Source organism: Paroedura picta, chromosome 9 (genome assembly GCF_049243985.1).
Source record: "Paroedura picta isolate Pp20150507F chromosome 9, Ppicta_v3.0, whole genome shotgun sequence".
Lineage (NCBI taxonomy): Eukaryota > Metazoa > Chordata > Lepidosauria > Squamata > Gekkonidae > Paroedura > Paroedura picta.
The window spans coordinates 83,076,818-83,102,303 of NC_135377.1; the positions used below are offsets into that span (position 1 = coordinate 83,076,818).

The window sequence follows — 25,486 nt, forward strand, 5'->3', positions numbered from 1 at the left end:
GATTTTTAGGTGATTTTATTGTGGGGCCACCACAAGCCATTGTATCGGAGTGGCAGACTATAAGTCAAATAATAAAATAAAACTTGAGTCTGGATTCTTCTAGCTTGATCAGTTGTGAAGCAGTGGGTTTTAAGACAATAACTTTTTGAACTCTGAAATTATCCTGTTAGGCAATGTCAAGAATGCATAGCCATGTGAAATGCAGGGGGAGACTCAGTCACTGGCTTGCTATTTTTATTTATTTATTGTATCAATCGATTCATATACCACCCCTCTTGGACTTGGCATCTTGGAGCGGTGAACAACAAATTAGGTCACATTATAACAAAACCAATACATTTCAATCTATGACAAAACAAAACCAATACACTTTAAAATCACAATAAAACTGCTGTCAGCACCAAAAATTATTACTGAGATAGATAGATGGTAAGTTAACCAGCTGTGGTGTTAACTAAGAAGAGGCATCGAAGGAAAGGAAGAAGAACGGGGAAAGGGACAGGCTGGAGGCCCAGTATGAGCTGAACATCTATGGTTTCCCCACTGTTGTTGACCCAAGTTGAAACAATTATGTGAAATAGGTCACAATATATTTTTCTTAAACTAGTGGGGAGAACAGATTAGAGGCCTGCCTATAAGCAATGTACACTAAAAATCAGACCCACCAATAAGAAAATCAAAATGTTTTTTTCCTCTTCCAAATATCATGTGTGTGTGTGTGTGTTTTTTTTAATGAGTTAAGTGTTATTTTGGTGCCTTATCATAAAAACCACCTCTCCTACCATTTGATCACAGAAATCTGGATAAAACCAAACTACTACCACACTGTATTTGTGATATTTCTTCGCATAATCAGGCAGCCTACTGTTTGGGGGAAATTCCATCTGCTTTGCAGAGCCTAGATTATACAGGTCATACTGAGCATTGTTGTTTTCATTGCTTCAGGGCAGAAGTCTGAAGAAAACATTGAGTTATTGCCTAAAACAATTTGTGACTTTCCCCTTCTCCAGCATCCTGAACAGTACCAAAGTTCAACCGCATTCAGAAATAATAACAAAACTTGCTGTTCAGCTATGGAAAGATGCCTGCTGTTCTTCGGCTTCCTCTTCGTTACTTGTGACTTTCCTGTTTTCTGAGGCAGGGAAGCGACAGGTGTGACAACCGCTGCTCTGTTTAAAAAACGGACTACCGAACCATTCAGTGTGACATTACAATATGTACTGGATGAGCTCTCTGAATGTGCAGAGCAAAATGAAAGTCAAATTAATCCCCAGGATAACATCTTGTCTGTCACTACAGCCATGAAAAAGATTAATTTGGACCACTTTTCAACATCAGACTTGAAAGAATCTCAGTTTGTTCCTAAAGAAGTTATTGTATGGTGTTCTGTAATGGGATGCATTCAATTATCTCCATATTAATCTTATTTTGTGCAAGCTCACAACTCCAGCCAGTTCAATGTGTTCTTAATGACCTCCAAACCATGCTGCATAGTGACACTTCCCTGACACAGGCTCTGGGGCTCCTGCCCTTTCCTTGCTTACCTAAAACAACATCTCACCTGCAGTGATAAACTACTTAACAGTAACACGGACTCTGGTTCCAAGGCCTGGAACAAACCGAGATGCCAACTTTGCTCTCATACAGATCCTAATGAAGAGAAATACTGTGTGGCAGAAATTGCTAATCACAATAAACATCAAACGATTAACTGGTCACAGTTTCTTCCTTCAAATGATTTCCATTAATAGAATTTGCTTGAAGAAAAAAGACAGACTGGAAACGTTTCGGTATGTACCTTCTTCAGTTAAGTAAACCAAAAACAGTTGAGTGAACACAAAGAGGCAGCTACTGAGAAATCCATTGTAGGTTCTTTGCCAACCACCATTTGAATGTTTCGACTGTAACATGCCACTGTTTTTGGTTCACTGAACTGAACTGAAGAAGGTACATACCGAAATGTTTTCATTTCTTCTGTTGACTTCAAGCAAATCCTGCTATCAATTAAAATCGTTTGAAGGAACAAAGTGTGACAAGTTTGTCATTTGATGCTTATTGTAATTAGCGATTTCTGCCACGCAGTATTTCTTTTTGTTTTACTCCTACACTGTGTCTTCCTTCCTTTGTTATACTGACTCGTTTAGATCCTAGCAACACTGTCAGTGGAGCCAGCAACATCAGCTAGACCAGCGGTCCCCAACCTTCTTGTAGTCGGGGACCGCCTCCAAGGGTGGGAGAGAGCTGGCGGCCCGGCCACCGCAGCTGCATGTAAACGCGCACGCGCACGCGCAGTTGCTGGACATGCGCGTTTTTGCCACTAGGTGGTGCTAACGCGCACGCGTGGAGCTGCCGCGCATGCGTGTTTTAGCCAGCAGGGGGCGCAAACATGCATGCGCGGCAGCTCCGCGTGTGCATTTGCGTCGCTGGCATGCCAGCGGTCGTGCCTGCCTCTTCCCCCCCTCTCGCTGCGGGGGGGGGCGGGCGTGGCCGCTGGCGGCCCGGTACCATGGCCTTTGCGGCCTGGTACCGGGCCGCAGACCGGGGGTTGAGGACCCCTGAGCTAGACTACCTCAAGTACCTACTCTTGCCACCACATGTCACCAATGCCCTTCCTCTATACTGGACAAACAGGCCAGTTCCCTACAGCAAAGAATAAATGGATGACATTAGAAACCACAACATTCAAAAAACAGTGAGGCATCATTCTAACCTTCCAGCATATTCAGTGGCGGACCTAAGAATAGCAGTTCTCTTACTAAGGGGTTTCAAAGGGAGATTAGAAAGAGACTGCTGAGTTGCAGTTGATAATGAAGCTCAAGACAATGCACCCTCCAGGACTGAATCAAGAACTAGGTTTCCTGTCTCTTACCAATGCTGATTTCGCTACGCCTACTACCCCTCTGAATAACACACCTAATCCAATCATGCCTGCTATTGTCATTAGGCAGCTGAAGTCACCCCACTCTCCAAAATAGAAAGACAGACGGACTAACATTCTAGCTGAAAAAGTGAGTAGTGACTCACAAAAGCTGCCACAAACGTTAATCTTTAGGGAGTCACTAGACGCCTGCTCTTTTCTAAAGTGCATTAGAAATTGGCAAGCAGTCCACCAACACAGTAAGCTACATTTTATTTTCCATTCTCCCAGAAATTTTCCTTCTCTGTTGTTGACCTCTGCTCCTGCTTGTTCTCTCTCGATGCCTTTGGCTGACTGAGTTGAAAGTCACAATGCCTACTGTGTTGGGACGAGGGTCAGAATGTCACTGGCTGGCCAATGCCTTATTTGCTCTGATGTCACAGAGAAGCTGTCACATTGCTACGTGACCAGACTTACCGTGACTCCAGGACAAGTCCACCAACAGCACCAAAAATGAGCCATTTTTGTTACAGTTAAACACCCCAAGATTATTTCACGGCATTACTTATGATATTCCTAGCAAACGATAACAAATGCCCACTTCCATGGCTAACAGATCACCAAGAGCATGTTACGTTGGTATTCCGAGGTTTGCAACGGATTCTTGGACCCCTAATGATTTCCATGCACTACTCATGTTCTGGTAAAGAATTACAAATGTCGTTCCCTAACAAACAGCTCATCACAATACTTAAGGTCCATCAGAACGTTGTGCTCTGAAATCTACCATCTATGCACTAAGACCCAAAACTAAGAACTCAGGCACTGGTGTTCTGTACACATCTACACCCTCCTCACCTTTGGGATTATTTCCCTCTGTTTTATGGATGTGGATCAAGACATTTTTATTCAAGCTGACTTATGGTGGCCAGGAACAGGGAAGCATGATAAACGTGATGTGACAAGTTGGCTCTTATACACCACTTTTCTCTACCCAAAGGAGTCTCAAAGTGGTTTACAACACATTTCCCTTTCCTCTCCCCACAACAGACACCCTGTGAGGTAGGTGAGGCTGAGAGAGCCCTGATATTACTGAAGAAGAGGAAGAAAAGTTGGTTCTTATATGCCGCTTTTCTCTACCCGAAGGAGGCTCAAAGTGACTTCCATTCACCTTCCCTTTCCTCTCCCCACAACAGACACCCTGTGAGGTGGGTGAGGCTGAGAGAGCCCTGATATTACTGAAGAAGAGGAAGAAAAGTTGGTTCTTATATGCCGCTTTTCTCTACCCGAAGGAGGCTCAAAGTGACTTCCATTCACCTTCCCTTTCCTCTCCCCACAACAGACACCCTGTGAGGTGGGTGAGGCTGAGAGAGCCCTGATATTACTGAAGAAGAGGAAGAAAAGTTGATTCTTATATGCCGCTTTTCTCTACCCGAAGGAGGCTCGAAGTGGCTTCCATTCACCTTCCCTTTCCTCTCCCCACAACAGGCACCCTGTGAGGTGGGTGAGGCTGAGACAGTCCTCACCCCAAGCCCTTGAGACAGCATAAGGAATATGGCCACATGGTGGAAGCCTGCAACCCAGATTTGAATGGTGTCATTGTGTGAAGAGCATTTTGAAGCAGGTCTTGTTTTCTGTCATGCCCCTGACTCCCGAGGAATTTGCTTCCTGAGTAAAGTCCACAGTGCAGGCTTTGTGCTGACGTTCGTCAAAAATATATTCCTCGCCAAACTCTTAAGGAATACTGTCAATGCTTTAGGTTTGGATAGCGATTCCAATTTGTTTGTGTGTACCACAATTGAACAGAATTTTTTTTAAGTTAATAGAAATGTTCTTGAGAGAGGCCTGCTCTGATTTATGTTTTTCCCCAGTGAGTAGAATGGGACATTCTGCCTTTGAAAAGCAGAGGTACTTGCCAGCAGTGGACTTCGGGACGATTACTTCTTGTTGCAAATTGGTTAAACAGAGCCTCATAACAGATCACTGATGTCCTCAGAGAGCTGACAGCCATTGCTGAGTAGGTAAGGAGGAAGCTACAATCACATCCTTCCCCCCCAGCTAAGTGGCAGAAAGTCACAGAGCATTGCCTGGGGTAGAAATTATTTGCCTACAAAATGCCTTCAGACACCTACCTTTGCTGCTTAATGCTTCCCTACCTCCATAACCTCTTAAGTGTGTTTTCTCATATGCATTCCCAAAGCCGATTGCTCCCCCTGCCTCTGTTTCTTCTCCCCCCCTTGGCACTGGGACTGCGGTTTTTGGTTTATGCTGGAAAGTAGGATGTGCAAAGGCTGTGTGCAAAGATCAGAAGAAGAGTCCAGGAAGACCTCAAAATCTGACAAAATGTGTGGCTGGATATGAGCTTTCATGAGACATGGCTCACTTCTTCAGATTCTGTTTGTGAGAAGCCGAGGTATCTAACGGAATGAGCTGTGACTCATGAAAGCTCCTGCCCTGACACAAATTGTGCTAGTCTTTTAGAAGCTCCTGGATTCTTGCTCTTTTCGGTGAACAGGGACATATGAACGCTGATGCTCTGCCACAAATTTTGTCAGAGGCGCAACGAGACATGCAATTTTCTACTGCAACTGACAGACTAACATGGCTTACCCATCTTGATGTATCAATAATCAGATTCTTAGGCAGACAGCATGGTACAGTGGCTACAGTGTTGGACTAGTAACTGGGAAATCCAGGTTCAAATCCCCACGGGTGCCCAGGAAGTTTGCTGTGTGCTCTTGGGCCAGTCTCATCTGAACCTACCTACCTCACAAGATTGTTGTAAGGATAAAAAGGAGGAAAGGAGAATAATGTAAGTGGCTCTGAGTCCTCATGAGGGTGAAAGGCGGGATGTAAATTAATTAAATAATATTGATTACATAAAGCAGGGGTAGTCAAACTGCGGCCCTCCAGATGTCCGTGGACTACAATTTGCTGGCAGGGGCTCCTGGGAATTGTAGTCCACGGACATCTGGAGGGCCGCAGTTTGACTATCCCTGACATAAAGTAATCTTTTGGCACTAGCAAGCATGTTTTTCTCTTCTTATGGTCAGGTGAGGCAGCTTCTACATTACAAAAAATATTCTTAAAACCAGTTCGGAATTCCATAATAGAGTACTGCTCTGGAAAGCAACTTGCTTCAGACACAATAATTACAGTGTTTTAAACACATACACACACACACACCTATTTACACTTCAAATCGCGCAAGCCTGCATGAAGAGCGTCAGAGCTGTACAAAAGCTGGCACCATTAGCTTTTCATCCCTGCTGAGTTGGCAATAAAGTGAGCACAGAAGAAGAATATATTAATTGGTATTAGTCAATCCATTTAAGATGCTCATTCTGTAGCCACCTTTACGTTTTCCTCCAATAAAAAAGGACAAGAGAGAGCTACAAATAACACGCAGGACTGAAGACAGGCAGATTTGCCTTTGAAAGGAAGAGAAAAAAACTTACAAGTCTTCCCAATTATTGCAGTACTCAATAGATGGAAAAAAAAATATCAGGGCAAGTTGCAAATATTCCAAATTATGTCTGCTTCCCCCGCATCCCCCCCATTCACTTGTTGCTGTCTTACTGAGTGATTACTGCACCTTTTGGATCAGAATGAACCATTATCTGGCTGATTATTCTAGTCACACCACTCCACAATGAAATCTTTATTCAGTGTTTACAGCAATCTTTGGCAAAGAATGCCCTGCTCTTTTTAAAACTAAGACGAACTGCACCCTTTGGCTCCTCTCAGCATCAGCTGCCTGGGAGTCAGAGCAGGGTGACAATAATCGGCCTTCTTCTGTTTCTTTCTTCTAAAGTGGGCATTTTTAAAAAAAAACATAGTGAAAAGAACTATTCTCATCAATGCCCCATATATTCTGTCTGATTTATGTCCCAGCCACTGGGTCTCTTCCTTCCGTATCTTTTAAACGTTTATTTTCTTTTACCTCAATCCCCCTTCTCTCTCTCTGTCTCCATAAGATCGGGAAAAAAATTAGACAGATTCTTTAAAGTATGCTAGGAAATTCTTGTTCCTGATAAATCAAAGTCACTGATGCGGACAGAGGAGAAAACAAACAAGCCACTGAAGCTTACTCTAGCAATGGAAAAGCAAGAAAGAAGAAGGGTTTTTATACCCTGCTTTTCACTGCCCAATCGCCTTCCCTTCCTCTCCCCACAACAGACACCCTGTGAGGTAGGTGGCGCTGACAGAACTGCTCTGAGAGAACAGCTCTAGCAGGACTAGGACTAGCCCAAGGTCACCCAGCTGGTTGCATGCGGAGGAGCGGGGAATCAAACCTGGCTATCCAGATAAGAGGCGGCCACTTGGAACCACTACACCAGGGGTAGTCAAACTGCGGCCCTCCAGATGTCCATGGACTACAATTCCCAGAAGCCCCTGCCAGCAAATGCTGGCAGGGGCTTCTGGGAATTGTAGTCCATGGACATCTGGAGGGCCACAGTTTGACTACCCCTGCACTACACCAAGCTGACTCATTTGTTCTTTTAATTTGCTTAGAATATCTATGAAAACAATTTTTGAAGACCAACTAAGAAATTCCACCTCTTGCAAGTTTTTTTCCATTGCTGAAAGGTGCAAGACAGTCTTGCTTCTACAAGAGTTCTCCTGATCAGAAACCCAATCTTCTATGAACGCTCCTTCTACAGAAAGGACTCTCCGGGTTATATCTTGCTTTCCAAAGTACTCAGTAAATTAACCACTTTTTTTCTTGGGGGGGGGGGTCTTCAGTGTGCACAGTGGCCACAATAATCTCTGTGAGCCATCTTCCTTCCTTAAAAGTCGTTCCCCCCAAGATATCAGGGGTGGGTAGCCATTCCTTCATGGAACAGCCATGCTCCTAGAATAAGGTGACCAGATCTTAAAATTGGTAAAGCGGGACACCATTGACTGGGGGGGGGGTTCTTGATTAAAAATTTGGTCTATGTGGAGCAACAAAAAGTTTCATAGAACACATAGAGCGCAAAAATAGTATTGTAATATATATATTTTTAATTTCAACATAAATACAATTTGCCAGGTACCCCCAGATGTCCCTCCAAAAGTGGGACAATCTGGTCACCTTATCCTAGAAACATAGGACAAACACATGCAGAGTTGCCTTCCAGTGAGACCATGGGTCGCCCAAGGTCAGCATCACCCACCGGCAGCCGCTCCCCAGGGTCAGAGGCGCAGAATAAAAACCTAAAGGGGTTCCCCGCTTTCTGCACAGGGACACCCCCTCCCCAGTACAAAGCCACCAGATCCTAGTCTCCCACTTCAGGGGACCCCACGGCCATCACACGTCCACTCCGCTGCCGCAGCATTTCCCATCCCAGACCTTTATGCAACCACCGCTCCACTTTCTTCCCCAGGCACACTCCCCCACCTGCTGGACACAGACGCCGCGCCTGCCGACAGAGCCCATCCAGGCTCCGCCGCGCACCCTTCCCGAGAGCCCCTGGCTGGCTCTCGGCGGAGCCTACCCCGCAGGGCTGTGCGGAGGACAAAACGGGGAAGGGGAGGCTAAGATTGCAACCCGCTGCGGGTCCCCAAACCGGGAGAAAAAGAAAGCCGCACGCTATTAACGAAGAAGCCGCGTTGGCTTGTCTCTGGAGGCATCGTTCCGCCCAGGTAGGATCGCGCCCGAGCGGTGCCCTTGAAGCCCGCTGGAAGTGCGCTTTGCGAGGCGCACCGTACGAACATCGGCCATCAAGCCGCGGAAGACTCACGAGGAAGTTTAAATTCAAGGGGATCGTCGTGTTGGTCCCAAGTCGCACAATGAAATCAGAGTCCAGGATCGCCTTTAAGACCGACCAAGATCGATTCAAGGCGTGAGCTTTCGAGTGCAAGCACTCGAAAGCTCACGCCTTGAATCGATCTTGGTCGGTCTTAAAGGCGATCCTGGACTCTGATTTTAAGGAAGTTTTAACTCCACGCTGGCCCAGAGGCAGCCGAGCCGCCCGCCGCTCGTGTGCGCGGCGCCCCGCGGGCGAGTCTCCCGGCAGAAGCGGGAGTATGTCTTATTGCAGCTCGGGAGGAGAGATGATGGCCAGGATGAACGAGGGCAGGCAGGCAGGCGAGGGACGGAGTCCGGGGAGGGCAGGCACCTCAGCGGGGTGCAATGCCGTCAATCCCTCCCCACCACCACCAACACCAGCACCACGCAGCCACCTTCTCCGGGGGAACTGCTCTCGGCCACCTGGAGAAGAGCTGCCATTCCGGGAGATTCCCCCGCTCCCACCGGGAGACTGGCATCCCGAGCCCCCCTGCGCCAGCCACCTCCCGCGCGCAAGTTGCTGAGAGCGTCCCAGTCCCAGCGCGTCCTATGCTCCCGAGTCCCAGGATCGGGCTGCGAGCGATCCAGCAAGCCGGCCCCGAAGGGAACGCACGCAGCACGCTCGCTGGCTACCCCCAGTCAGCCGCCGCACGCCTTACCGGGCTCGGGAGAAGTTGGAGCGCAGTCCGGGCGCCTCCGCGCGCGCGCCTTCCTTGCCCACGGTCCCGGCGACAACTCCGGCGCCGCGCCACTCCTCCGGCCGCCCGCCGGCAAAGCCCTGCCCGGCCGCGCGCAGGCGCTGCTCTGGCCGCCGCCCCCTGCCAAACAGCCCCGGAGGGGAGGGGGCACGAGGAGGAGGAGGAGAGACGCCGCTCGGGCGCCCGCTGCCGAGGCGCCTTTCCCGCGCTGCCCCCTGCCCGAGGCAGCCGTCGCCTCAGTCCGGACTGGAGCGCAAAGTGACCCGCGGAGGGCAGCAGCAGCAGTGCCGCCGGCGCCTCCCTCTTGGCCAAGTCGCCCGGCGCTGCCTCCCTCAGAGCGCGGTGGGGGGAGGGAGGGAGAGAGGGAGGGCGGGCTGCTGAGGAGACCCCTTCGCCCTGAAAGGCTCGCCTCAGGTGGGCAGGAGGAAGAGGCGAGCGACGCTTCCCGCTCGTGCTGCGTTGGCACCGTCAGAACTGGCGGCGGCGGCTTCTGCTCAGCGCCCCCGTCTCCTTTTCCCGCGGAAGTGGGCTGTGGGCTGCCGCCTGCCTCAGCCCGCGCGCCTCGTTCCGCCGCTCATGAATATTCTGACCGCGGCGAGGGCGGCTGAAGTAAATTGAATGAGCCCGTCGGTGCCAGGAATGTGCTCTCCGGCCTCCCGCGGAGCGCTCGGGAACCCCACCAGCCGAAAGGCACTAATGGCCAGTTGGCACCTTCCCCAGCAGACGGAGCCGCCAGCTCTGGGTGGGCACCTCGGCGGAACCCGGGAGGATTACCTTTGGATTTACACTTAACGGAGAGATTCTGTCGCTCTCTCTGCGCTTTGGAAATGCAATCCTGTAGATGCAGAGAAGTCTGGACAATCCTCCTAATGGTTAGTGGGTAGAGTTACCACACCATGTTTAGGAAAGCGAAAAAGAGGCCATGTGTGTGTCCCGATCCGTATAGGAAGAAGTGAGCAGTGATTCACCCAAAGCTCCAGCCCAGCCGCAAATGTTGTTAGTCCAGGGGTAGTCAAACTGTGGCCTTCCAGATGTCCGTGGACTACAATTCCCATGAGCCCCTGCCAGCATTTGCTGGCAGGGGCTCATGGGAATTGTAGCCCACGGACATCTGGAGGGCCACAGTTTGACTACCCCTGTGTTAGTCTTTCAAGGTGCTCCTGGACGCTTTTTTCCTGCTGCAGACAGATGGTTAACTGTCTTGATCTGTCTGAAGAAGAGAGCAGTGACTCACAAATGCTCCTGCCCTACCGCAAATGTGGTTAATCTTTTAAGGTGCTCCTGGACTCACGCTCTCTTCTGATAGTTCCCAACTGAGTCCTTCAGACGAGCGATCACTGTGACAAATCTAATTTTAAAGACCCCTGCAGTTGAAGAAGTAATCATTGCTACTCACTAGGAATATTCCTCACTTTCCAATCCAAAGTGGGGGCATTTTCATTAAGAGTCCAAAAGAAGACAGAGACCCCTCACCCCAAATAAAAGAAAGAGAGGACATGTCCTCTAAAATAGGACATCTAGTAATGCTACAGGAGTAGCATAGTACACTGTGAACTCAGGCTGCACTTTGTAGGCATACTAGGACATAGCCTAGGGTACCAATCCAATCAGCAACTGGGACACCACATAAAATACAGGTTCAGGTTTGTTACTGATTTTGGCACAGCACAGTCAGCTCCTTGGACAAAATGTTTCCTAGAATTCTCTGCAATGTCAGGGGGTCCATGTGTTACACAAAGAGACAGTTTCCTAATTAGATGGGGCAAATGAGCTTTAAATGAGACAAAGCAAAACTTGGGTTCTCCAAAAATGTTTACAGGGACTTTCCCTTTGCTTAAGAGCTCTTGAAATAAGCCAGGCAGAGCCAGTTTGGTGTATTGGTTAGGAGTGCGGACTTCTAATCTGGCATGCCGGGTTCGATTCTGCACTCCCCCACATGCAGCCAGCTGGGTGACCTTGGGCTCCCCACGGCACTGATAAAACTGTTCTGACTGAGCAGTGATATCAGGGCTCTCTCAGCCTCACCTACCCCACAGGGTGTCTGTTGTGGGGAAAGGAAAGGGAAGGTGACTGTAAGCCGCTTTGAGCCTCCTTCGGGTAGAGAAAAGCGGCATATAAGAACCAACTCTTCTTCAATCAGAAGGGTTTTTATCAAAAGGAAATAAGACTTACATACAAACACAATGAAAACACGCACAAGGCTAGCTAAGAGGAAATCAGAGAGTTAAGGGGAAAAAACTATTTTGGAGGAGACTATAATTACCAGTCTCAAAGAAGGAGGTCCATGGAGGCAGCAGCGAAATGACCAGTGTTTCATGGTGGGGAGAAGGAAAGACCCAACGGATTGGGGCTGCATGTACTGTATGGAAGCGAGAACACACACTGCAAGCATAGCAGTTACAGGGCAAAATGTGCCCTCTGGCAAGTATGCTGAGGTTGCCAGAAAAACAATAATTTAATGAGCTTTTCTGAGTTGGGCAAAAATAAAATAGAGGTTTGATGGGTTTTCATGTGGTGGACTGCAGGTGTGAACAGGGCATGATGACCCTGCAAGTGCCAAATAGAAGAGCTGCTAGTTTTGGTGAATGGAACTAATTAAGGTAAATGAGTGCAAGGAAGCAAGGCTGAGTGTTGATGAGATTAGTCCAAGGTGAGGCAATAGGTTCTTGGGAGACCCTTTGTCCTAAATTAAGCATCTCTGTGGGGTGTGAATGAGGTCGTTGGCTAGCCAACCACTCTTAATCACACTTCTAAACTGTATGCTTGTTTCTGAACTGCATCCATTTTATGTCATTTGGGTCCAGGTAGTGTCTGGCATGATATTTAGGAAGAATGTTTATTCTTTTGCTAGCTATAAACTGCCCGTCAGTGAGAGGAGTGCTATCTCATTTTGCGTGGAGAGGTCTTTGCTCACTTTAGGGCAATAAACATTTTTGAAAACAGATTTCTGGATAAGCTTTATGTCTTTTAGGAATATATTTGGATGGTATTTTCAAAATAGAATAGTATCCTTATCCATGGTTCCTCTATATATTTGTGAAACAGCCTGGGTGGTGGAACGTATCCAGCTGTCCAAGCTGGAATAGGGCCAATCAGATTGGCCCTGCCCCTACAGCTCCCACCCTCTGTCCTTGGACTCTAGCCTTTTTGCTCTGAGATGTACCTCAGTGCCTGGAGCCAGCAGCAGGTAAGGGGAGAGGGCCCTGGGCAAAGGGGTGTGGGGGAGGGCCTCTCGCATGCTAGGCTGGGCCTATTAATGAGGGCCTCCCGGTCTGCTGCCTGCCTGCTAATGAGCTCTGTCCCGGCCCTGCTAATGAGCTGCCGAGCCCCTGCCCGCCCCACTTGATCCGGCTGTGAGCTGCAGCCCAAAGCCACGTTAAGCTGCTTGGCCAGGGGCCAGGGGAGAGGACCCTTAGGAACACTCTTTGAAGCTAGTTCTGTTTATAAAACAAAAGGTTCCAGGACTCTAGTCTGAATTGAAGCCTGGGTAGAAAGTGTGTTGTAACAATAGTGAGGCAAAGATCACCCTTATACAAGCTCCAAGGTACTTTTTATTATTATTTTGCTTCATTCCCCATCCCCATTGAGCCATAGTTGACTTATGACAATTCCATGGGGTTTTCAAGGTGGGAGACATTTAGAGGTAGTTTATCATTGCCTTCCTCTGTGCAGTGACCCTGGTATTCCTTGGAGGTTGTCCCATCCAAATACAGACCAAGGCTAAACCCTGCTTAGCTTCTGATAAATGACTATTTAAAGAACAGACATAGCCAAAGACCAGAACCATTATTTATTTATTTGGATTTTTATACCACCCATTCTTTGCTGCGCTGGGCGGTTTACATTGAAACATTATTACAATTTCATCCTTTCCTTCTTCCAAGAAACTTAAAGGGACATGCATAGTTTATCCCTTCTCACTTCACAACAACCCCATGATTAAATTGAGTGAGAGTGTGAGGCTTTTGGGGAGTTCTGTGACTGCCTCTGTAGACCCACTTTATCAAAAGAAGAAGGTCTCAACACCAGGTTGGTACAACTCCTGTAATTTAATGAAGCTTGTGGAGATACAACAGGAAGGCTGGAGGCAAAGCTGGGTTGTTCTATTACACTCCCTTCCTGATGATGAGTTGCTGGGCGTCCTGTGTGGTTCTCTCCTCCCCCCATTTGGAACCTTTTCCCCATCCATGACTATAGCTCTACTTCTCTTCCACCAGCACAGATCACTGACAATAGTCTCTCTGTGCTTTAGCCTTCTTCGTTCCTTCTCCAGCACTTTCACTCTAATTCTGCAGTCCTCTTTCTTCCTTTTTATAACCGAGTTTGACCCTGCCCCCTCCTAACCTTTCTCAGCTTCCTTCTTTCATTCTCCCCAGGCTTGTCTCCAGGGCTGCTGCTCCCAGCTTCTGCCTCTACCCGGACGGCTTTGCCCTGGCAGGGGGGCTTCAGATAGGCTGGGAGTAGGAGGGTTGTGGACTTCCTTATCCTTTTCCTCCCTGTCTGCATTTTTCCTCTTTTCCCCACTATTTCCCTGTTCTCTTACCCCCCCCTTGGGGCTGGCTTTTCCTGTGTCCTTCCCCGCCCTGTGAGTCCCCCCTGTGAGTGTCTTTGAACTTGGGCGTTTCTCCCCACTTTTCACTCCACCTGGCCTACTTCACCTGTGTTGTCGGCAGCTCGGCCCACTGAGGCTTGCTCTTTTCCTTAACTCCACAGTTGACCCCACCTCTCCAGGACGTGGAGCAGCAAAGCCCACCGAGGCAGAGTTGTCTATGGGCTTCACCAAGCAGTCCCTTCATTCCTAGCCGAGCAGGCTCATTGGGATGCCTCAATCTCACAGGGCATCCTCTGTGTGGTTGCCTGGAGGACTGGGTCCCCAGGGGCACTTCTGTCATCTAGGACATCTCCTGCAAGGCTGCCCGGGAGGAGGGAGCTCACAGCGGCATCCTGACAGACAGACAGACAGACAGACAGACAGACAGACAGACAGAGAGTAAGTCCACAGTCATCAAAGGAGCTTCATGGCTCAGGAGGAATTTGAATCCAGGACTCTCAGTGGTACTCAGTGGGTATGGCTAAAGGAAGGGGGGAGGCTAAGCAACAAGACCAAAAGTATCTAGTGCAGGAGTGGTTTAAAGATTCATGGGCCTATGGCACCAGAGCCAGTTTAAGAATCCGCCGGGCCCTAGCAGATTACAATTGTGACAGGAGCAGTAAGAATGGTGGTGGAGAGGCCCCCCACAGTGGAAAGAGGTATCACTCCAGGTGTCCTTAAAGAGGGAAAAGGAAGAGAGGTTATGACCCTGATCGGAAAAGGCACTGTGTGGGGCCCCTGGAAGTGTGGGGCCCATAGCATATGCTACACGTGTTACATGGATTAACCAGCTGTATGTTTTTCTTGCACTGTGCACTAATGGAACTAAAGACTTAGACTATTTCTGCAGTTGCTATTTGCTGGCACATTCTCGCCGCATTGACTTCTGGATGCCAACCCATTTTTGTGTCTTGAATTCTACTTTTGTGGTTTTCTCTGGCACCATCCAGTAGTCCATTTGCAGGTTACATTTTACACTTTTGTTGGGAAAATCGGTGTTCCTGGATCCCGCCTTGCCTCCCTTCTCTTAAAAAAAATATCTGAGCATGTGCAATAACACCATCCTCATCACCATCCTCCCTCCCCTCCTCACCCTCCCATGGGAAAGGTGCTCAAGCATTCTCCTTGATCATATGATGCGTGACTCATCACATACCCCCAGACTTCTCATCAGCAATGCAAATTCCAAAATTTTTGCCTGCTTGCACTTTTGTTTTAAGTGTGCTATTTCAGTCAAGCATTCTGTGCTGTCAGTTTCCTCCCCCCTCCCCCCCAAATAGTGCATGTTATTTATTTTTAAACACCTCGGTTTTTACATTAGGATGTCCCTGCATTGTAACGCAGTATTATGAGGCAGCTGGATGAAATTAACAATGGTCCTAGTATCCCAGCATGAAATTGACAGAGTGTTCTGTTGAATATTCAGTCTTGCTGGGGAGGGAGATGGGGAGGCTGTGTGTGTGTGTTATGCTGGTGGTATTTGGAACTATGTTGTAACACAATCATGTTCAAAATTCTTAAAAAGTACAGTGGGGAGGAGGGTGGGCAGAGACACAGTATTGGTTGGATCTCAAACGTTATCAATTTGAGGTGGGAAACAGTGGAGGAAGCCAACGCGACTTTTGAGCTTCCACTTTAGGTTACTGCAAATCTCCCCCCCCCCCAAGAAAGGAGTGCAATTCTTTTTTTCTCAGGATTCACAAAATGTACAGGAAAGGCAGCGCTTGAATCATGAGATTTTATTGAGAAAGCAATGAAATTATACAGAGCTTTATGAGTGCTGCTGACAAAGTTGACAAAGCTGACAAATGATCTGAGTCTTGTTCTGGCCATCTAGCCAAGTAATCATTGGTTCATCTTTATTCAATATTGTAATCACTTGATCATGCTGCCCAGTGGTTAAAACAAAATTCCGGGATAGATTGATTGAAATTTTAGCTTTGAATTTGCCCAGGACCATCACCACAACCTCCTTGGATGAATGGCAGGACAAAAAAAATGTGATAAAAGAAACAATTAGGGGGGGGGCAAGATGTTGGTTCAGTAAGCCCATTTTCCAGCAAGTTCCCGATCTGGCAGGGGCCGAATGCAGCTGTGATCGACAGAGGAAGGTGAGGTATGCCAGCCTCACCTAATCTCTCCTCCTAGGGGCTCTGTTGAGCTCAAGAGGCCTTCAACAGATCCATGGAGAGCCATTAGCCACCCTTGCTTGGATCATTAGCCACCTTTGCTTGGGGCCATGGGGCTGCTCCCCCCATACTTTGCTCTTTCTATTTTTCCCCTTTGCTTGTGAACAGACTTTTCTGTGACCTTGGACACCTTATCTGACCTTTTCTTGGTCTATATTGCCCTATCATTGAATTGCTGAACTTCCTTGGAACTTTTTGGAATTGTGAGTTCGCCTGTTTTTATCCCCCCCCTCCCGCTCCACTGTGTGCATGCAGGGTGGTAGCAAAGCCACCCATTTCTCAGAGAGGCTTCCCCACTTTATTTACATTCCAGAGGGGTGAATTAACTTTAGAAGAAGTTCTTAAAATTAGACTGGGGGAAGACTATACACCTTGTTTACTTGTTGAAGATCGCTGGCTAGATAACTCTAAAGTATTATGAGAATCCCCTGAGATTTCTGTATTAGATCTGATAACTATCCACTGCTGTGTCATCTCTCCATGACATTGTACCCTGCCAATGGGAGGCCCTCTCTTGGCTATCTACAATTTGACCTGGTTATGACCTGGATTATACATTTCTTTGTTTGCCTGCTTTGACAGTGCTAGGATTACAAATTTGCTTCTTTATTTCTATTTTTTCCTGGTCTATGAACAAATCCAAAGAAGGCTCTGTCAAGTTTAAAAACATTTGGACTGGCAAGCAGATTGTTGAGCCTCTTCTCTATACAGACCTGTCATTGAATTGGCTTTCACTGACTTTGGGTATTTAAATTATTGGTTTATCAAATAGTTATATAGCAGTTGTTGTGCTACCCTGTTTCTTGCCTTTCTCTTTCTGCCTCACCTGTTATTTTCTAGTCTCTTCTTGGGATTAGGCTTGTTATTCTTAAGAGATTCTTAAATTCTGTAATACCTTTAAGACCAAACAGTTAGTTCATGTCTCTTAGAGTTTAAATAGACATCTAGTTTATGGTCGTAACATAAGAAGTTGATGTCAGTTAAACTTCAGCATTTCGCAAAATCCCCCCAAAAGAGAAACTTGACTGACTTGCTTTCTAGATGGAGAAAGAAAAAGGATATGGCCACTTCTAAGAGAACTATTATGAGAAAAGGGAAAGATGAAGATGTGGAAGAAGTTCTAGATACTGCCCAAATGCTACATATTATCGAGAAGTAAAATAAAGATTTGAGAGCAGTAGTTGAAGGTTTATATAAACAGCAAATCAAAGAAATAAAGAACTGCAAAAAGGAGCTTTCTGAGAGAATTGATGGACTGAAAATTTTAATAGACTGTAATACTAAGAATATAGATGAAGATCATTAAAATGTTATAAAGCTAGAATCTGATTTACAGGAGTGGAAGGCCCTTGCAGATGAGAAGTCCGAAGTCCTGGAATCACAAACCAGAATATGAAATGTGAGGATCAAAGGTGCATTGGACGAATTTGGTAAGCAAGATCTGCAACAATAAATAACCATTGCCCTTGAATCCAAGAGACATCTTGGTGAGCTTTGACAGCAAATTGGTGAGGGATACAATCCTTCAAAAGAACCGTACTGCCCCTCTTAACCTTGCTGGATAAGAGGGAAAAAGTTTTCAAGATTTACCAGCAGATACCTTCCGAAAGAGGGCACAGTTTCATTTCTTATGACAAATTTTGCCCTGCAAGAATTTTTTTGGAAGATTCCATTTGCTTTGGAAGTTATTTTGCCTTCTGGAATGAAGATTATCAAGACAGTACAACAAGCACAAGGCCTAGCTGATCAACTAACACAAGTTTCTGACGAGACTCCACAAGAAGATTCGCAGTCCACATCCCAGTTGGAACCAGGTGCGTCTGGCTCAAGCTCTGAACAATTACTCCAACTTCCTGCTCCTCCTACACTGCAAGGAGCTACTAGTACCACAGCCTGTTATGGAGAGATTACAGATACTCTCTGTAAATATTGAATGCTCCATCCAAAAGCTCTAAATTTTTCAATCAGCTTCAAAAGTCTTGGGTGGATATTCCTTGTTTACAAGAGACTCATATTACTAGAAAGCACCAACATGTCTTGGTGGCCAAGAAACTGGAAAAAGTTGTGCAGCACTGACAACAATCAAGAAGAGAGGGGGTGGTTACTTACATTAGAAATCCGAATATCAATACAGAGTTTTTATTTCAAGATCCAGAAGGCTGCTTTCTTATTCTGAGAGTCACCCTTCCTGATGGTCAGAAATTCATTTTCACTAATATCTATGCTCCAAATAATACACAGGATAAACTTTTGAAGAATCGTTCAAAAACATCAAAAAGTTATAGATTCTGAGTTCCTAATAATCGGTGACTTCATTGTTGTCCCAGATCTACTTCTTGATGTCACATAAAAAAGGAGGAGCTAAACTTCCAAAATCAGCATTGTCAAATCTCCAACATTCTTTTTTGATAGATATTTGGAGAGAACTTAACCCAAAAGTTCACAAATACACATTTTACTCTCACCATCATGGCTGTTATTCAAGAATTTATCAATGCTGGATGTCAGTCATGGTTGCCAAAGGTAGCTAAAACTGAAATCTTACCCAATACTTTTGCAGACCACAACCCTGTTACTACAGATAAATTATCAGAAAGCAGGTATGAGAAGATGGAGAATGAATGATTACTTATTGGAAGACGGAAAAAAGTTCAGAAATATGAGGTGGATCTCCAAGAATCTTTTCAAATTAATCTAACAACTGATGTACATTTATCAGTGGTTTGGGATGCGAGTAAAGCCTTCACGATAGGTCATCTAATACGGATTAATGCTGCACCTAGAAGGAAGAAGGAACAAGAACTAAATAAAGCATCAATCTCATCAGTCCAAATGTATTGGGAATCAAATTAAGCTCCTAAGGATGAAGAGGGACCATATTGCAACTGAAGAAATAAGGATAAAAATTAGATTATTTCAAACAAAAGGACTTTGAGTACGAAGATAAATCTGACAAATGGTTGGCGTTCAAAATACCAAACAATTCTCAAAAACAGCCAGTTTCCTGACTAAAATATAAGGGGGCAGAATATGCATTAGATAAGGAGATTCAAAATTGCTTCACCAAATTTTTTCAGGACCTTTATCAAGCTGAAGATAAATCTCAGGGTCTTGAGGAAGAACTAAAATACCTAAAAAATATCCCAATTAAAAAATTCTCTGAAGACCACTGTAGAATTCTGAACCATAAAGTTTCAACCCAGGAAATCAGCGAAGCAACAGCTGCAATGAAGTAATCGAAGGCTCCAGGACCTGATGGTCTTTCGGCCTGTATTAAGGTTAGCAAATTCTGGCCAAAATGCATTCTTTATTAGAGCATGTGCTTAATGTTAAATTTCCTATGAAACCTGAATATGTGTTAAATGTTTGTCCAGAGAATCTCCCATGTCAAGCGGAGGTTTTCTATAATTATGCCACGACCTCAATATCAGCTTAGCTTGAAAAACTGGCAGAACTTTCAAAAATGACCAAACTAACCAGTTTGGTCAACACATGAATTTCAAGAGCAATGGCATTATTATACAGACTTTCTTGATAAACAGAACTAATTAGTTTGATTTAGAAAACCTGATGGGGGGAGGGAGTCCAATATGTTAAACAATTGTTATATCTATTTATTTTCTATTTGTTATATTGCAATAAAAGATTAATAAAAAGAAAGAAACAATGATAAAATATGCGTGTTCAAAATTCTGAAGACTTATTTTATTTTCAGAGAATACTGCCTAGACTGAAGAGTAGTCAGTGTGGTATAATGCTTGAAGTGTTGGACAAGGATTGGAGAGAGATGTGTCCACATCCCCTCCATGCCATGCACATTTGTCTGGATGAAACAGAGGAACGGGAAATGATGCAAGACACTTTGAGTCCCCATTGGGGAGAAAGGAGTATAAATAAAATAAAGAACAGTGATACTCATGCCAGTTCAGTGCAGCAAATATCTGCATCAAAAATCCGTGTTGGAGCAAGATTTGAAATTTCATGGTATTTCATTACCTTGCATTCTTAACACTAGTGTTCAGTCCATCATGAATGCAAAAAGAATGGTAATGGGCTTTATTGGGTCTACTGAAGCAAGCCCATTAGGGCTTGAGAAAGATGACCTCCCTTTACTCCAAAGTAACGTGAAAATATGTGTTCCTATGAAATGTTTATGTTGGTGGGGAGAGAACCGAACAGGCTATTTCTGTGGACCAGTTGTAGTACTTGGGAATACAGGATGTCTCTGCAGACCTGATGTAGGTTAGCTGTTCTGTGCCTCCACAGGTATTCTTCTCATGTGTTTATTATCAAAGCCAGGGCTACTCCTGTGTTCTTGTGTGTATTGTTTGTTTGCATAATATGTACATGGGAGAAGGATGCTCTTTCTCCATAGTCCAATTGTACTACTTCTTATGGCAACCAGCCTAGGAGGGAAAGATCTCATTTTATAAATGTTTCTACATGGAAGAGATGTTTTTTGAATCTAAAATATTGAATTTGCATTATCATTATTTTCCCTGGGATAGTCAGAAAAATTTGCACAACGAGACTCCTGTGGTGAAAGAATTGGCTGGTTAGTTCAAATCGATATGTGGAATTCATCCCCATTTTGCCTGCTCATCTCAATGCTCCTTGGAACTCACTCTCGCACAGATGCCAGGTCCTAACGCTGCAGTGACAGGAGAAGCCACAAGTGGAAGAACTGCTCTTCTGCATAATTGTTAAAGGCACAGCGGCAATGTCAGTGTCTAGAACTAGCAACACTGTTCCTCATTGGCCCTGGTTCTCATTCACTTTCTGTACATCATTATTATACATTATTTTTACCCATAACTCCTATGTCAAGTCCCACCTTCCTCTTGACCCTTCCTTTCTTCATCCTCCATAGCTTTACCAGTCATTGTTTCTTCTGGTTCCACACACCAGTCTTTAACCAAAGGTTTGTTTTTCTGTTTTTTAAATTACATTCAGGAAACTTTTGGGGAAGGCAATCAAGGGCGCAAAATGGTGGGATTAAGAGGTGCAATGAAAACAAAGGTACAAGCAGGCACCATCCCCCATCCTCGTCAAGGGGAAGGGAGCAAAGCATGATGGGAGGCCACTTTCATTGGACTCAGCGTGGAATGCATGTCGCAAATATCAACCTGGGAAATAAGGAGCGGAAAGCCCAAATTTGGAAACATTAGAGTCGACTCACAGCATCCAAAGCAGGGGTTCTCAACCTTTCTAATGTTGCAACCCTTCCATACAGTTCCTCATGTTGTGATCATGCCTAAATAGGGTTGGGCGCTTTGGCGTTGAAAGCGGCTATTCGCGCCTGGAGCAGCCAGCACCGTGGCAGGGTTGGGGGGGGGGAGGCGTGGATGCTGGTGCACTGGTGGGCACACACAGACAGACACAGAGCGAGCCAGCGCACCTGCGCCTGCACCTCCCCCTCATGCCGCAGCGCTGGCTGCTTCGGGCACAAATAGCCACTTCAGACACAAAGTGCCCAACTCTACCCCAACCATAAAATTATGCAAGTGTTCTTTCACAGAAATTAAACCAAAAATGACCAATGGCGTGAAGCTCCATTGTTCATGATTGTATAGAAATTGGTTTTTTTCCGGGGTTTCTCAGTTCAGTTCTGACTCTTGTCCCGCCATGCCAATCTCGCTCTTTTCCGCTGCTCCAGATATATGAACACTCTATCTCGATTAACCCTGCCAGGCTGTTGTGTGGATGCCCCCCCCCCTCTGGCCAAGCTGCTTGCCCTGCCCGCGACCCTTGTGAAAGGGTAGTTCATCCCCAAAGGGGTCCCAGCCCCCAGGTTGAGAACCACTCATCCAAAGGAAATCCATAGCAAGAATATCAGAAGATATGTCTCCTAATGCAGAAATGGTCCTACTCTTACGTATTATGTTCTTGCAAAACAAAAAAAGCTGTTTTCACTAAAACAGCCAAAAATCCTTCATTCTTTCCTGTTGTAAATGAGTAAACATTTAGATTGTGTTTGCAACATCAGTGTTCCTCAAGTATTCTGGACTCTTTCACTGTATTCCACACCTTGTAAATCATTAGAATTGCTCTGCACAAAATGACTTTAAACAAATCTACAAGATTTACAAGTTGCATGTGCAGTTAATACAGTTAGGAAAGGAGCAGAGTACACTCCATGCAAATCAGCTCTTCCTTTCCCATAATTACTTTGATACAGGGGGAGGGTGGAAAAACTGGGATTTGGCTACTTCAATGCAGAACAAGTGTCATCTTCAAGGGACCAGAGCAATTTCTGATAAGCACACAAACTTTTATTTCTTGAATTAAAGAGACACATAATTACCATTACACTCCAAACAGTTTACCCTTTGAGTGTATAAATGTAAGAATTATCCGCTCTCAGAAGAGCCCATGCCCTGAATTTCTATATAAGTTCCTGTTTTAAGCTTGCCTACAAGGGAAGGCAACAACATTGAATCATACAGATTTATAACGGGGAATTTTCTCTGCGGGTAGCTGCTTAAGGCTCATGGGAGCCATGTATAACGAACGTAGTATTTCTCATGGCACACCAGTTGTCCTTTCCTGGCACAGTCTTCTGGAAGTAATGAGTCAAAGGACGGGGTTTCCTCATTCATTCAATTTTTTCCTGCTCTTGTTTGGAATTCCTACCAATTTCAAATCCACTTTGAAAAGTCACTTTAAACAACCTTTGACAGCAATCAGTTTGGCAGAATTGTGAGAGTGTCAGGCCTCCAGGATCTGAAGACTGGGTTTGAATTCCCTCCTCAGCCTGCTGGATGATCCAGGATTGGTGAAGAACTCTTAGCCTAAATTAGGATGAAATGGAGATGAGGAACCTGTTCAAAACCACTTTGGGTTCCCAGTGGGGAGAAGGGGGATATGAAATAAATAAATAAAACTTGCTTCCTCCATATGTCCCCATCCCCCCTTAAGAGAACTTCCTTCTCACTCAAGAGTCTCCCATTCTGTTCATTTACAGCATGCAGGAAGCTAAATTTCCAGCTGGCCTCTCCAGTTTTATTCTGTTGCTCCCTCTTCTTTCTTACAGCTAAGGAGAAATGGTGGCTTATGGCATCCACAGAGTTCTACTCTGTATAGACTTCCTCTAGAGATGGCATCACCATTTAAACCACATGGGTCGTAATTATGCATGGTACGTTTTCTGAAGTCTGTGCCTCTCTAAATTTGGGGTTGATATGAAGAAATGCTTCTTTTTGTCCATCAGGAATCTACTTCTGTCATCTTAATTGGGTGTCCTATGACTGACAGAGAAAAAAAAACTATGCCCTGGAAATAAGATTACTTAAATCAGGGGTGGGCAAACTGTGGCCCTCCAGATGTCCATGGACTACAATTCCCGTGTGCCCCTGCCAGTGAATGCTGGCAGGGGCTCCTGGGAATTGTAGTCCATGGACATTTGGAGGGCCACAGTTTGCCCACCCCTGACTTAAATCAATCAACTAAGATGGCATGTGACCTGGATGTTTTACAGACATCTCCTTCTTAAACAGCAAACGCTATTTACATTTCCCCTTGACATCTGATGCATACAGTTGATATATACATACTATTTGTAATCCTGCTGAGGCAGCGTAGTAGTAGTAGTAGTAGAAGAAGAGTAGATTTATATATGGCACTTTTTTCTACTTTAAATAGTATTGAAGGCGCTTACAATTTTCTTCTCTTCCTTTCCCCTCTGCCACGGAGATGCATGTTCAGTATAAAGGAGGGGCTCGATGGAAGAACCTCTGTTTTACATTCCCAAGGTCCCAGTTCAATCCCTGACATCTCCAGATAAAAAGAACCAGGTCGTATGACCACTGCCTGAAACCGTGGAGATCTGCTGCAAGACCAAGAATACTGACCTTGGTCTTGCAGGTACTTTTATGTGTGTTTATACTTTATATGCATCCAAGAGATCGAATTTATATTTTCAGGATGTGTCAGTTTGGAAAATGGATCATTTCAAAATCTATTAATTAATTAATTAATTAATTTTAAAGCCTAAACTATTCAGTCATTTAGCAAAAAGATAATTGTATAGCTCTATTTAGTTTGGTTTTGAAAATATTCTCAATTTAACACAGACCCTTGGAATGAGACAGCATAAAATATAAATAATCACAGCAATGACATGAGCATAGTTTAATTGCTGAGACTGCATCAATAATATTTACAGGCCTATTTCAATGTTATATAACAAGGATCAAAATTTTATGTCAGTCTTAGTAGCACTGCTTAATCATTCTACCACTAATACATCAAAATCGCATGCATGTCAAATCAGACTATTGATTCATGAACCTGTGTACTGTCTATTGTAACTGGCAGCTCTCTAGGTTGTCAGATAGAATTATCTCACATTATCTACTACATGATTCTTTAAATGGAGATAGGTAAAGGTAAAAAGGTAAAGGTATCCCCTGTGCAAGCACCGAGTCATGTCTGACCCTTGGGGTGACGCCCTCTAGCGTTTTCATGGCAGACTAAATACGGGGTGGTTAGCCAGTGCCTTCCCCAGTCATTACCGTTTACCCCCCAGCAAGCTGGGTACTCATTTTACCGACCTCGGAAGGATGGAAAGCTGAGTCAACCTTGAGCCGGCTGCTGGGACCGAACTCCCAACCTCATGGGCAGAGCTTTCAGACTGTATGTCTGCTGCCTTACCACTCTGTGCCACAAGAGGCTCTTAGTAAATCAATAAATGGAGATACTGATGGGACTTTTTGCATGCAAAGCAGATGCTCTGATCCACCAACCCTCAAACAGAATTATTATCTAAAAGATAATGTCACATAATATCTGTAAACAGCCCGTGGCGCCACGGGCGCCACGGACTGTATAAAGGAGTAAGGGGTAGTGGGGAGGAGTTAGGGCGGGACCGGTCCGGGATAAAAACTCGGGGGGGGCCAATCAGGAGCCGCGAAGCGGCTCCTGATTGGCCCCTCCGAGTGTCAATCCCGCCCCAAGCAGACAATGGGGAGCCGCGCGAAGCGCGGCTCCCCATTGCCTGCTTCACTCGCTCGGAAAATGGCGGCCCGCCTGGTGAGAGCCTCGGCTGGGGGGTGGGCCGGGAAGCCTTCTCTCGGCCGGCGGAGCGGCCTTGCAGCGTTGTGGACGCTGCGAGCCCGCTCCGCCGGCCGAGAGAAGGCTCCAGAGAGCCTCGGGGGGGTGGATGGGTGGGTGGGGGGAAGGGAAGCCTTCTGCCGCCGGCCGCAGCGGGCTCACAGCGTCTACGACGCTGTGAGCCCGCTGCGGCCGGCGGCAGAAGGCTCCAGAGAGCCTCGGGGGGGGGGATGGGTGGGGGGGGGAAGGGAAGACTTCTGCCGCCCCAAGGAAGCCCCCGCCGCAAACACAACACAAGACTCCAGCCGCCGAGAAGCTGTAGAGAAA

General features: G+C 45.9%; 1 protein-coding gene across 2 annotated transcripts in view; it reads right to left on the reverse strand.

Annotated features, from left to right (window-relative positions):
* The window catches only part of CDH20 (cadherin 20), a 204,499-nt gene extending 194,606 nt beyond the window's left edge, over window positions 1-9,893 (reverse strand). For both annotated transcript variants that reach the window (XM_077353433.1, XM_077353430.1), the window contains exon 1: window positions 9,290-9,893. The gene's annotated coding sequence lies outside the window, so the exon portion shown is untranslated. The remainder of the gene's footprint in view (window positions 1-9,289) is intronic.
* Window positions 9,894-25,486: the final 15,593 nt, after the last annotated feature.